Source organism: Hylobates moloch, unplaced genomic scaffold (genome assembly GCF_009828535.3).
Source record: "Hylobates moloch isolate HMO894 unplaced genomic scaffold, HMol_V3 SCAFFOLD_5, whole genome shotgun sequence".
Taxonomy (NCBI): Eukaryota; Metazoa; Chordata; class Mammalia; order Primates; family Hylobatidae; genus Hylobates; species Hylobates moloch.
In genome coordinates, this window is record NW_026652280.1 from 149,310,716 (window position 1) to 149,325,482 (window position 14,767).

Below are 14,767 nucleotides of genomic sequence, written 5' to 3' on the forward strand. Positions count from 1 at the left end.
TAGGAGTCCCAGCTCAGATTATCTCAACAAGGAAACTGTAAAATGCTCTAAGACAAAAAGAAATACAGGATGGTAATGAGCGATAAAAAGCATTACCTCACTGAACAAAGGAAAGAAGACATGAAAGCCAAAATGGGCTCACTACAGATCTTCTGCCCTTAAGCTGAGTGTTTGGTGCGGCTTCCTTCATGGAATGGATGGTTGCAATGAATTTTGGTCTCCCAGTGTTTGAGCATTCTTCATATGTTTGTGAGTCCCCCACCCTCCATTACATTATAAAGAGCTGGCTCCTACTAGAGAAGCTGAAAACATCACAATTGTTCGCCTAGACCCTGGGAGCTAAGGAGTGGGCACGTGACCCAGACCTTGGCAATGAGGGATAGCCACTCCATGCTCAAAGCTGGATGCTGATAACATGGAAAAGGAAGGACAGCATGGACTCTGTTCTGGTGAGAATGACAGCAGCAACATCGAGTTTTCCGAGGCAGTAGAAAGTGGCTCTGGGGACCGAATGTGTGCCTACTGCCCATGAGTTGGAAGTACACATTGTAGACTTTGTGTCCAGCTCTTACTGCAGTTGTGTCTTCACCAGACCAGCTCTGCTGTATGTGGTTTTGGACACTGCTTTTGTTTGCAAAGCTTCCATACCTGGCCCTTCTAGAGCTTTTGTAAGATACCCAATACCCTTTTATTAAAACTATTTTGTGCTCACATTAGCTAGAGCTGTTGTCTTTTGCTTGCAACTGAGTGATCCATCCCAGTTCCATGTGATATACTAAATTTTAAGTATCTCAAAGCTCTGTCCTCCTATAGCTCCTTTCCAAGAATGTCATTAGAATGAATTTCACTTCGCCTTGTATTATAGTTACATATTTTGTTAAAAGCAGATTTTTGAGTGCAGAGACTGTATTTTATTCATTTGTATCCTCTCCTAATGCCCCATTTCAAATGCCTTGCACATGGTAAAGTTATATATGAAATTGACTTGAGCAGAATGTAAATATACCCTTATAGCTGCATGGGCTAAACCCATCCCTGGCAGTGGACTGTGCAACTCCGAAAAACCCTGGAAAGAACAGGTATCCTCTCACAATCAAGACTTAGGCAGTATCATGTTCCTTCTGAGGCTTTGTCTGTTAGGTCTAGGACACTGGTCAGCAATAGCCAGAGTAATGGTGGCAATCCCTCCTCTAAGAATCCCCCATCAGAGTCCATTCACTGAACAATAATAGTTTGCATCACAGTGCCTATTGGGTCTTCTGGTGAGTTATGATAGTGGACCCAATGTGATTCCTCTTTTCAACCAAATGGACAGAAACTTCTTTCCTTGTTAAAAAAAAGAATGGAAGAAAAAAGAACCAGCAACGTGTTGACTTATTTCTGTGAATCTCTCTTCTTTTATGTACATGCAAAACAAACAAACCCTGTGTTTTGTTTGCATCTATTTCTTATACATATATGCCCACCAGCCTAATTTTACATAATGCTTATTGGACATGTGTGTAATATGGTTCCTGCAGTCATATTTCACTGCTATTTGGCAGGACCCTAGTGATCATATCTCTATTAAGTTATAATCAAGAAACCTGAAACTGACCATAGATACAACTTGTAAGATACACCTCATGAATTAGCTTGAGTTATATCTATGGCTAGATATAACCTAAGATAGGTGGTAAATGGAGAAGAAATGCAATTCATATTGACCATAGATATAACTCATGCTAATTCAAGAAGTTAATTACTGGTATTAGCATGTACTTGCTTCTCAGTTTTAGTTGTGGTCTTGATCCCTTGTCTGCACAAAGGTCTAAATGAGTATGTGAATTTCACTTCCACTCTTCCTCTTACCTGTATATTTATGATTTAGCAAAGGACATTATATAATATATTTGTCCAGTACAGTGATTGCTATTTCTTTTGGTGGAGAGATAAGTTTATCTTTAAAAAACTGTAAGAATTTTTGTAATTCCTCTGTCTCTCATAGCCCTATCATTAAGTGCAAATTTGCTTTCATCTAACTGGGGTCTTCAGTATAGTGCTTAAGAGTATAGTATAGTGTGGTAATTAAAATATAGCCCCTAATATCAGACTGCTAGTGATCAAATTCCAGCTTTACCATTGAACAATTTTTAATTATTAAAGTAACCACCCCTTGATGTCTTGATCTGTGAAAAGAGTATAATGACCTATCTCAGTGCTGTGAGGAGTAAGTTAATTTTCACATATGGAGACTTAGAACAGAGCATCGTTCATAATAAGACCTCAATCAGTGTTACCTATTATTGTCCAATTTTCCTTTTGTTTATCGTATTTGCAACTGAAAAGATAAGGCCATTCATTAGGTTTTCTAAAACTACAGCCATTGGAATTTACAAGAAGCCAAAACACTAACATTCAAGAATTAAACCTCTTAGCATACATAATAGATCTAGAAGAGGTTAACTGACAAATTAATTTTTAAAACTTAGTAAATACATCAATCATTATTAATTACCTTCTATGCCATTAAAACATTGTTTCATAGATGAATAGATTTTTGTCATCTATTTAGGTGCTAGTTTTTTGTAGATCATAAACATATGACTCAAAGTGGAATCATGCCATTTTAGATATTTTAGACTTGGAAGGGGTCTTAGATAGTAGCTGTTCTCATTTTCTGCCTGAAAAGGAAACCCATTTGCCCAAGGTCTCACAATATTTAGGAGTCACAAGCCCCATAAGACTTATATTTTGAGTAGCAGTAGGACTGACTAGAAGGAAGGGAGTTTGCTCTCTTGGACTGTAAAATTCTATTAACTTACAGGACACACACAAATACAAAGATTTAGTCTGCAAGGAAGCAGTATATAAAAATAGACAAAGTTAGATTGCTATTCAAAATATTTCTTACAAAGTAAAATTCATATTATAAGGGAAAAATTCTTTTATATAACTGAATTTCACAGGTAACTAACAATTTAATCTTAAGAGTTTATTATTCTTGTTATTCAGGTCTCAGGTCAAATGTCACTGCCTCAGAGAGGCCTTCCCTAACCATCCTAGCTAAAGAGGTCCCTCCTTTAGTCACTCTTTCCCCTTATAACTTTTTTATTTTCTTCATATTTTATACCAAAAATTATATTCTCTCTCTCTCTCTCCCCTGCTTCCCCGTACTAGAATGTAAATTCCATGAGGATATAAGGCATTTTGATTTAATGGAACACTTCATGAATTTGCGTGTCATCCACGTGCAAGGGCCATGCTAATCTTCTCTGAATCATTCCAGTTTGGTATATGTGCTGCCAAAGCAAGCATGACATTTTGTTTAATATTATATTTCTATGTGTTAGAATCATGCATAATAGTCTCTCAGTAAAAATACATTCATTTGATCAAATGAATACATGAAGGTCTTGGTAAAGAAGCTTGATTTAACTTTGAGATCCTAGTAAGGGTAGCTGAAGAATTTTGTGCAGCAGAGTAATATGATCTTATTTACATGTTGGAAGGACACTCTGGCAGCATTGTGTGCATAACATCTCTAGTGGCAATCAGAAAATTAAATTTAGTTTTGGACTTCATTTGAGAGCATTAGCAAATGTCATTTGGAGCAAAGAAAGGCGTGGGATTTTAAAAATAATTGGAAATCAGAAGAATAAAAGAAGGAAACAGAAAGAAGGAAGAGGAAGAAGAAGAGAAAGACAAAAAAAAGATACAAATTAAAGGTTTGTGAAAACAAATGCCTAGGAAAGTTAACTCTAGACAACCAAGCAGATACATCTCAATGAGAGGGAGAGACTTGGAGAGGCAGCAAAGGTTAAATGGACTAGAAGAATTTCCTGGCACAAGTTTTGGGTTATGAGATGCTCTATCTCTGGATATCAATTTGGATCCTTACAATATTATTTTCAGAGCTACTTCACCATGTTTTCACCTGTGGTTTTCATGAAATTTTGTACTGACATATGGACTTAGTGATCCAGAAAGTTGCCTGTGCCATGGGAACTCTCAAAGTTCATATTCAAGCACCAAGCAAACTGCGGGTGGGATTGGGTGGGGGTGCTAATGAACTGAGCTGACTTTCTGTGTATTTTTGTATAATAATGGTGGCTGTTCACCCCAGCAGAAAGTAACAGGAACTCTTAGCATGCTGAATTTAATTCTAGAATCTCAGGTGGTAAAAAGAAGAGGTCACATAATTAACTCTCAGTTAACGGAAGAAGAACAGTGTCATGAATCAAAGATTATTTTAAAATCGCTTATAAAAATGGGACTTTGGAATGTACTCTTTGACTTCTTTGGCAGAGGATTTACATCTTATTTGCTTTGCTTAAGCTAATAGTAAAATCAGTTTGTAGTCCTTCTGCATTTGGAAGATATTTGGCAGCAGTTGGATGAAAGGAGAGTAGGAGAAAAGAAAGACAAGTATATGGGGAGAGAGAAGGAGCGGATAAACATGTTGGCTGGCTGGAAAGTCAGGCCAAGGTAAAAGCTTGCCACGTGTAACCTGTATGGTGTAAACTCATACATGCACAATGAAAAATTATATAATTAAAGGCACCAAGCCTGATGGAATCAGCATTCAATAAATATTTGTTGAATGAATAAAAAGATTTTTCTCTTTGCATTTGAAGGAAGGATTTCTTATCTTATTGGAAATCTGCAAATGGTTTCTTCAGCATTTTTATTGGATGCTATCTTGGGAAGAAGGCACAGACATCCTCTTCCCGTGCTTTTTATCTTCCTCTCATTACTCTTCAGACTGACCCTGACATAGTTTAAAAAAAAAAAGCTTTCAGGGCTTGGGTATAAAACCAGCCGTTGCAATCATGCAACCAGAACTTAACATATCAGTTTTTTTCAAAAGCAGTGTGTGTTGGCTCTTAGGTATACATTTTTAAAAGATTGGAGAATGAGTTACTTTAGTCTGAGGTCTCCTGCTCTTGAATGCCTAGCCACTTTTGATACTTGTCGGTACAACATGTTCACAGTTAATTACCATTGGTGAAGCTAGAAGCCCAATCTCTGCTTGCCCTGCTACTTCTGACAAGGGTCAGTACTATCTCCTCCGGCCTTATTAGAGGATGGTACTATGGCTAACTCTCCAGCACAGCCTGAGGCAGTGGGGCACTCAGCTAACCCATGCTGCTGCTCTGTACCAGTTGGGACCCACTGATAAAGTGATCCAGATCTCTGCCTGGAGTGGTTTGAGATTTGAAGACTTCATCTCTTCTTTGCCAGGGATCCTCCATTCTCTTTTCTACTAGACTTCAGCAGGACCAAGACATTAATGCTGGCTTGTGTTTGTATCCAGGTGGTGCGAATCTATAACTCCACGTAAATAGACTAATCTTGAAGAGAATCTATTTTGCATCTCCATCATCAGACTATACAAGCATCTGTTCTAAGATACTGTGTCTCAGATATCTCATATACACCTATCTCTTTGTGTCATGGCAGTAGAGTATCAAACAAATAGGGTAAAGGCACACAGCAAACAGTTCTGACCAGACACCGTCCAGTCACCCTAGGGATATCTGTACTATTCCAAAAATTGTGATCTAGTAACCATATTAAAAGAAATTTTAGAGATCTCAATTAAGAACACTCATAGTTATAGATTATTCTCATTTATAACTTCCAAATTGCTGGTGGAGTACAGAAACAAAACCAAAGTCTAGGTAGCTCTGTGACATTTGTCAATGTCCTTATGTCAGAGAGTGCTAGCTGGTATCCCTCATTGCTAATAAAATACAGGCTGCATTTGTATTGGTAATTGTGTTAGACTACATGTAATGGAAATTTGACCTCAATGGTTTAATAGAGTAGGGTTTTATTTTTCTTATGTACTCAAGTATGGAGGTACAAATCCTAGTTCTTTAGGGTAGCTCCATGATGCTGTCTAGAACCCAGGCTCTACCTACCTTTCTGCTTTGACTCCCTTACTGCTTGACTTTCTTCCTTATGGCTTTCTTCCAGGATGGCTTTTTTTTGTTTTTTCCTTTGAGCATCACATCCAATAACAAGAAAAAAGAGCAGAGAGTGTGGGAAGAGGGAAGATAAAAAGCAAAAGAGATAAGCTGGCTGAGTCTGTCCTTTTTTTTTTTTTATCAGGAAGGCAATACTTTTCCTAAAATGTTAACTGAGTCAATTTCTACTTCCATTTCTTTGATCAGAACAGGAGCAAGCGGCCACACTTAGCAAAGTTGGTTGTAAAAGTTGAGAATTTCTTTTTCTTGCTGTTTCAGACAAATCCAGGACCCTATTGGTGAGAAATATAGATAATATCTTATTGGCAAAGTTATTGGTTAGGCAGCTTATATTTTTCTCATGCTATAACATATGGAATAAATATTTTTTCCCAAATTCATACTCCAAATGATTCATCATAGAGGTTATTTCAAGCTTCTGTAACATAAAGCAAACAGCTAACCAGATTCTATCAAACGTTTCCTGGTGCAGAGATGGCATGGATGTTAGACCTAGATCTCAAGGGCCTTATCTATTTTTCTTCCCTATTAGACCGTGAGCTCTGGTGAACGGTAGGGGAGTCAGTGAGGAAGGGTAGGGTCTGTAGTTTTCTTTTTTCCCAAGCACCTAATCCATCACATATAGTAAGAGCTCAAAAGAACACGTTTTTGTTTTGGTTTTGGTTTTTGGTTTTTTTGAGACAGAATCTTGCTTTGTCACCAGGCTGGAGTGCAGTGGTGTGATCTCGGCTCACTGCTACCTCTGCCTCCCAGGTTCAAGCAATTCTTCTGCCTCAGCCTCCCAAGTAGCTGGGATTACAAGCACACGCCACCACGCCCAGCTAATTTTTGTATTTTTAGTAGAGACAGGGTTTCCCCATGTTGGCCAGGATGGTCTCGATCTCCTGACCTTGTGATCTGCCTGCCTCAGCCTCCCAAAGTGCTGGGATTACGAGAGAAGAACACGTTTAATGATGAGTGAATGCAGTCAAAGTCAGTAGATCTGGGATTTGGCATCAACACTGATTGGCTTCAAGATCTTGAGCACATGGCTTGACCTTTTCATATCTGCTTTTCCTTAACTCTGAAATGGTGACATTACATGCCAATGCCTCATGGGGCTGTAAAGAAGGTCAAATAAGATAATGCCTGATAAACAGTTTTTGCATGGTGTAGGTATTTACAGTTTGCAAAGTGCTCAGTTCTACTGCCCTTCTTGACTTTCTAGTCCTCATAATTTCTCTTTAGTACTCCATTATTACTCTAGTCCCACCCCTCGTCTCTAGTAGAGGATGGCCATCACTGAATTGACTTCTGATAAAGAAACTAAAGCTTGGATGGCTGGTCACCGATCTAAGCTCATAGAAATTACAAGTGGCAAAGCTTGATGTTCAGGTTTGAAAAAAAGCAGTATGCAATAAGCCTTCATTATTTATAGCCTGCTTTTTTCAAAAAAGGATTTAAGGAGATGAGAAGTTGTTATTACTTTAATCTGGCCATTCTGAGAAACACATGCATGCAATAGCTTATAGATAGTTTAAAAGATAAAGTATCATTTAGCCTACTAAAGAAAAGATTGAAAGCTCTCATGAAGGGTTTTCAAGAATGTAAGGGAACCATGGATATAGCACAAAAGGAGTTGGAGCATAATAAAATTAGGTTAAGTACTGTTAAATAGTGAGCGTTCAAAAATTCTAAAATGGGTTAATAAGGTTACTTACTCTAGGAGTTTTAAAAAACAAAATAAATTCTTATCTGTGGGAGGTAGTTTAAGTACAGTATGCTAAGAATAGACCATGTGGTCTGCCTCCTTAAGTGTGCCTTTGAGCCTTATAATCTCTAAACTGTTAGAATTCATTATTGCTTCTGCTTATTTACTTCAAAATAACAACTGACACTTTACAATTTACAAAGTGCTTTCACACATAGCCTCTCATTTAATTTTTACAACAACCTTCTAATATATTACACACATTTCCCAGAAGAAGCAACTAACAAAACTAAAATTTGAGCCAAGTTATTCTAAATCTAAATATGATGCTCTTTTCTGAAAAAGTAATCTCCCTCTCATCTCTATGTGGTTACACTGTGGCTGGAGAGCTGGTGAATTTGTTGTCTTTTGCTTTAAACATGCTTCTCCTATAGTCCTGGACTACAGTACCAGCTTGGTTGGTGGAACCATTCTCTATCAAGTTGCTTGAGTCAGGGACCTAGGACTCAAACTTGACTATTTACTTTTCCTTTCCCACCGCTGCTCAAACCCGTTGATTTTAGCTTTTAAATACATCTCAAAAATTTCTCTTCCCTCCAGCTCACCATCACTTTTTCAGTTTAATCTTTACCACCTTTTAACTGAATTACTAAATAATTTCCTTCTTAGATTTTCTTCTTTCAAAATTACTGAAGTCCAACCCGGAACCAGAGTGTAGAGTTTTAAGCAGGAGATCAAAGTGGTTAGATTCCCATGGAAATCCCTGGCATAGAGCCCTTTGACAGTTCCCCCTCTCTAGTCTCCCATAATAATGCATCTTAGATTTCAGCCATTTTCATAGTTCTTTGATATTGATGCCATAGTTTTATACCACTGAAAGTGACACTCAATGTATTGCTGGAAAGAATACATTGATACCCACAGATATTCAATATAAGAGAATCCGTATGACCAACACATATCATGTACTTTTTCAACCTTCCAAAGTTGTGAGAGAAGTTTAAGTTGTTCAAGGTTTGAAACATTCATGCAAAAGCACTGGGTTTAAAATTCATGGGTTTAGGTAGGATGCATCACCAGAGCAATACATATTTTAGTTTATCCAGGGCAATAATATTCATGAAGTTGTGCATTGAAAGTGCTACCTGTGTCTCTCCCCCAACATACATTAAAATACATATAAAATCATTAATTTTTAAAAGTTTATTACCTAAAGCCACCTCCCCTTTACCAGTGGTAAACCTAGTGCAAATGGTCCCCAACTTTTGATGTTTTGACTTTTGACTTTATAATCGTGTGAAAGCTACACATATTCAGTATACTCCTTGACTTATGATGAGGTTATGTCCAGATAAGTAAACATGTGTGTAAATATCACACAACATACCCATGTAACAAACCTTCACATGTACCCCCTAAGTCAATTTCTCAGCATGATGTAAATGACTCTGTGATTTGGCCTCTATTTCACTGGGTAGCCTCATCTATAGGGTGATTATAAGATGGCCATATAATTTTTCACCCAAAACAGAATATTTTTTAGTGTGAAGTGTGGGTGTAATTGATAACTTAGCTGGTACAATGTGTATAAAACTGTACCATCCCAGGAAAACCTGGGCATATGGTCACTGTATTTATCTGCCCACTCTGTAATTTGCACTTTAAGCACTTGAGTAGTACTCAAGTATTTTTAGGTTTTTGTACCCACCATATGATTTCAAGCCTTTGAGATTTTGCACATCCTGTTTCTTTAGCCTGGAAACCCTTTCTTACTTTTCTTCTGATACCTAACTCCTAGGCATTAGCTTCTTTGGGGAGCCTTGTTAGACTCCAGACTGGACCAAATGACTGTGTCCAGTGTTTCCTGAGAATTTGAAACATATCTTTATCTTATTTTCACATTAAGGCATTCTCCAGGGCCAGCACCATGTCTTACTGATTTTGTTCCTTCCAGCACATAGCGCAGTTCAAGGCATACATAAGTGTCTATATATGACTCACTATTGACCAACCCAGTGTAGGGGTTCATGCTGTTCTCCTGTAGATAACACTGACATTAGTCCTATACTGACTGATTATGTTGGCACTACCTAAAAGCATTGCTTCCATCTCAGAAAATGTTGTCTTTTCTCCCCTCTCTCTTCTGTATGTTCTCTCATCTTCTGTGCAAAGGAAGAATATCATGCTGCTTAAGACATGCTTTAGGAGTTAGACAGACCTGGTTTATAATTCTTGCCCTGCACTTACTAGCTTTGTGATCTTGAACAATTTATTCAACTTTCTTAAACCTCAATTTCTTTGTCTGTAAGATCTGGATGATAATAAAACCTATCTTGTGGTGATGTTGTGGTGACTTAGTGCTATGATAAATCTAAAGGGATGACTACAGAGTCTAGTGTGCAGTATGTGCTCATTATAAATGTCTTAGAGAGTGATTTTATCAACATGGTAGAGTAGGAAAACCTGGATCCTCCTTCCCTGCAACAAACACATAGATTAAGCAATAATTCATAGACAAATTCCCTTTGTGAGAAACCAGAAACTAACCGAAAGGCTCTTGCATCCTGGGAGGAACTAACAGCAACTCACTGAAGCCAGTAGGGAGATTTGGGATATGTTCTTACCAGAGACCCTGACCCCAGTGCAGCATCATATGATCAAGAAGAGAATCCCTCACTGTTAACTTGACTCAGTGGAGGCAGGAGTTGTTTTACACATCCAGCACTCTGACTTTTATGAGCCACTCCCTAGAGGAGTGGCTCTGCCTTGTCGGTCTTGGAGCTCTGATGGGTCTGGCACAGTATAGCCACCTGGAAGAGAACAGAGGCAGTGGCTTGGCCTAGTAAATGCCATTGACTCTCCCCACTGCTCAATACAGACTGAGTGGATGAAAAAATCCCAGCTCTCAGCTTCTCCCTTTCCCCATGGACAGAAGAATTGATTAATGGATCCCACACTCCAACTTCTTTGGGGCTGCCCAAAGAAATAGCATCTTTCTCATCAACCCTGGAGCACCAATAGATCTGGCACATTCTAGCCACGTGGGGTACAATGGAGATAGCAGCTTGGGTTGGTAGATGGCATAGCTTTCCCTTCTGGGTCATAACAGAGAACGTGGACAAAATCACAACTTCCTACCTCTTTCTGGGGAGAAAAAGAGTTGATGGAGGCCCCCAGAATCTGACCATGTTGTTTGGTGGAAATTTCTTCTCTATAACACCAGTCTGTGAAGACTGGAAGAGGTGCTGACTTTGTCTAATGTACAGACATCAACACAGAGATTTAAGAAAAATGAAAAACCAGGAAAAAGTGTTCCAAACAAAGGAATAAGAAGAATCTCCAGAAAGTGATCTTAATGAAACGAAATTATATGATTTACCTGACAGGGAATTAAAAATAATTCTCAGAAAGATGTTCACTAAGATCAAGACAATAATGCATGAACAAAGTGAACATTTTATAAAGAGATAGGAAATATTAAAAAATACCAAATGGCAATCATGGAGCTGAAGAATACAATAGTTGAACTGCAAAATTTGCTAGAGAGATTCAGCAGCAGAAGAAAGCATCGGCAAATGCAAAAACAGGTCACTGGAAATAATTCAGTCAAAACAGCAGAAAGAAAAAAGAATGTAAAAAGTGAAGAAAACGTCAAGGAACTGTGAGACACCATCAAGCAGATGTATAAACATTATGGGAGTCTCAGAAGAAGAAAATAGATGAAAGGAATAGAAGGCTTATCCAAATAAATAATGGCTAAAAACTTCCCAAATTTGGGGAAGGAAAAGGACATCTAGATTTAAGAAGTCCAAAAGGCACCAAATAATTTGAACCCAAAAAAGTCCATAGTGAGCCATATAATCAAATTGTCAAAATTTAAAGGCAAAGAAAATATTGAAAGCTGCAAGCCAGAAGTAACTTGTCAAATACAAAAGAACTTTCATAGGACAATCCCCATATTTTTCAGCAGAAACCTTGCAGACAGAAGGAGTGGAATGATATATTTGAAGTGCTGAAAATAAAAATACTGCTAACTGAGAATACTCTTCCCAAAACTATCCTTCAAAAATGAAAGACAGATAAAGACTTTCCTAGACAGACAAAAGCTGAGAAAGTTCATCACCACTAGACCTGCCTTACAAGAAATGCTAAAGTGAGTTATTCAAGTTGAATTGAAAGGATGCTAAACAGTAACACAATGGCATAAGAAAGTATGAAATTTGTTGCTGCGGGTAAATATGTAAACAAATACAGAATACTGTACTATTGTAATAGCAGTGGCTAAATCACTTTTAATTCTCATGTAAAAGCTAAAAGACAAAGTATTAAAAATAACTCTAATTAAAAATATGTTTAAAGTTATACAATACAAATAGATGGAAATTTTTATAACAATAAAATACAGTGGGGGGGGAGAAGTTAAAGTGTAGAGTTCTTGTATGATATTGACTTTTAGTTGTTATCAACTTAAAATAGAGTGTTATTTCTATAAGATATTTTATGAAATCACCAAGGTAACCATGCTCACCCACACACAGGCACACATACACACACACACAAACTTGTAGAATTTACACAAAAGAAAAAAAGAAAGGAATCAAAGTCTATGTGAAAAATCAAAACACAAAGGAAGACAACAAAAGAGGAAAAGGCAGGTAAAGGAACTACAAAAATAACAGGAAACAATGAACAAAATGGCAATATTAATTTTTTTATATCAATAGCTTTTAAAAATGTAAATGGATTAACATCCCCAATCAAAAGACATAGAGTGACTGAGTGGATAACAAAATAAGATCCAGGACTTAGCTCTAGGCTGTCTACAAGAAACTTACTGTAGAATTAAGAACATATATAGTCTTACAGTGAATAAATGAGAAAAAGATATTCCATGCAAATAAATTGTCACCAAAAAAGAGCAGAAGTGGCTCTATTTATACAGATGACTAATTTATCTTTCTCTAATATGAGAAAATGTTACAAGAGACAAAGAAAGATAATTTATGATAAAAGAGTCAATTAACCAGGGAGATAGAATAATTATAAATATACATGCATCCAATGTCAGAGTTACTAAACATATAAAGCAAACATTGGCAGAACTGAAGGGATAAATAGCAACACAGTAATAGTAGAAGACTTCAATGCCCCACTTTTAATAATGGATAGACTACCCAGGCATAAGACCAAAAAGGAAACAAAAGATTTCAATAACACTGTAGAGCAAATGGACCTAACAGACGTATAGAGAACATTTCACCCAACAGCAGCAGAATATACAATACACATTCTTATGAAGCAAACATGACTTTTCCTCCAGGATACATCACATGTTAAGTCACAAAACAAGGTGTAACAAATTTAAGATTGAAATTTTATCAAGTGTCTCTTCTGACCCCAATGGAATAAAACTAGAAATCTATAGCAGAAGAAAACTTATAAAATTCACAAATATATGGAAATTAAACCACCTACTTTTGAACAACAATTGGGTCAAAGAAGAAATCAAGAAGGAAATTAGAAAATTCCTCAAGACAAATGAAACTGAAAACACACCACACCAAAACTTATGGGACACAAAATAAATAGAACCAAGTGGGAATTTTATAGTGATAAATGCTTACATTAAAAAAGAAGAAAGATCTCAAATAAACAAACTAATTTTACACCTCAAGGAACAGAAGAAAGAAGAAAAAACTGAGCCAAAAATTAGCAGAAGGAAGAAAACAAAGTCTAGAGACGAATGAAATACAAAATTTAAAAGTAACAGAAAAAAAATCATAAAATTGAGAATAGGTTTTGTGAAAATATAAACAAAATTGACAGACCCTTAGCTAGACAAACTTAGAAAAAAGGAGAAAAGGCTTAAATAAGTAATATCAGAAATGAAAAAGGAAGCATTACAACAGCTTCCACAAAAATATAAAGGATCATAAGAGACTATTCTAAATAATTATATGCCAGCAAACTATACAAACTAGAAGACACGAATATATTTCTAGAAACAAACAACCCATCAAGACTAAATCAGGAAGAAATAGAAAGTTGGAAGGACCTATAACTAGTATAGAGATTGAATTAGTAATAATAATAATAATAACACTTCTAAACAAAGAAAAACACAAGACAGATGGCTTCTCTAGCAAATTCTAACAATACTTTAAAGCAGAACTAACACTGATTCTTCTCAAACTCTTCCAACAAATGGAAAAGGAGGAAATCCTTCCAAACTCATATTATGAGGCCAGGATAACTCTGATACCAAAGCCAAAAAAATAGGCAACACAAGAAAATAAAACTATAGGCCAATATCTCTAACGAACATAGATGCAAAAATCCTCAATAAAATAGTAGCAAAGTGAATCCAACAGCACATTAAAAGAATTATACACCATGACCAAATGGGATTTATCTCTGGGATGCAAGAATGTTTAACATATGAATATCAAAGAATATGATTTGCTACATTGAACAGAATAAAGGATAAAAATCACATGATTATGTCAATAGATGCAGAAAAAGCATTTGACGAAATTCAACATCCTCTTATGATAAAAGCTCTTAACAAACTAAGAATAAAAAAAATTATCCCAACATAATAAATATCATATATAAAAAGCCCACAGCTGGTGGCTGGCAAGATGGCAGAATAGGAACAGCTCCGGTCTGCAGCTCCCAGCGAGATCAACGCAGAAGGTGGGTGATTTTTGCATTTCCAACTGAGGTACTCGGCTCACTTAACTGGGACTGGTTAGACAGTGAGTGCAGCCCATGGAGAGTGAGCTGAAGCAGGGTGGAATGTCGCCTCACCCAGGAGGTGCAAGGGGTCAGGGAACTCCCTCCTCTAGTCAAGGGAAGCCGTGAGGGACTGTGCTTTGAGGAACAGTGCATTTCTGCCCAGATACTACACTTATCCCACAGTCTTTGCAACCCACAGAGGAGGAGATTCCCTTGGGTGCCTACACCACCAGGGCCCTAGGTTTCAAGCACAAAACTGAGTGCCTGTTTGGGAAGACACTGAACCAGCTGCAGGAGTTTTTCTTTCATACCCCAGTGGCGCCTGGAATGCCAATGAGACAAAACTGTTCACTCTCCTGGAAAGGAG

General features: G+C 37.2%; 1 non-coding gene across 1 annotated transcript; it reads right to left on the reverse strand.

The window, feature by feature from the left end:
• Positions 1-3,191: 3,191 nt before the first annotated feature.
• LOC116469992 (U6 spliceosomal RNA) lies at positions 3,192-3,293 on the reverse strand. Its single transcript, XR_004248438.1, has one exon. It is a non-coding gene; the product is annotated as a U6 spliceosomal RNA (small nuclear RNA).
• Between the last annotated feature and the right edge of the window lie 11,474 nt (positions 3,294-14,767).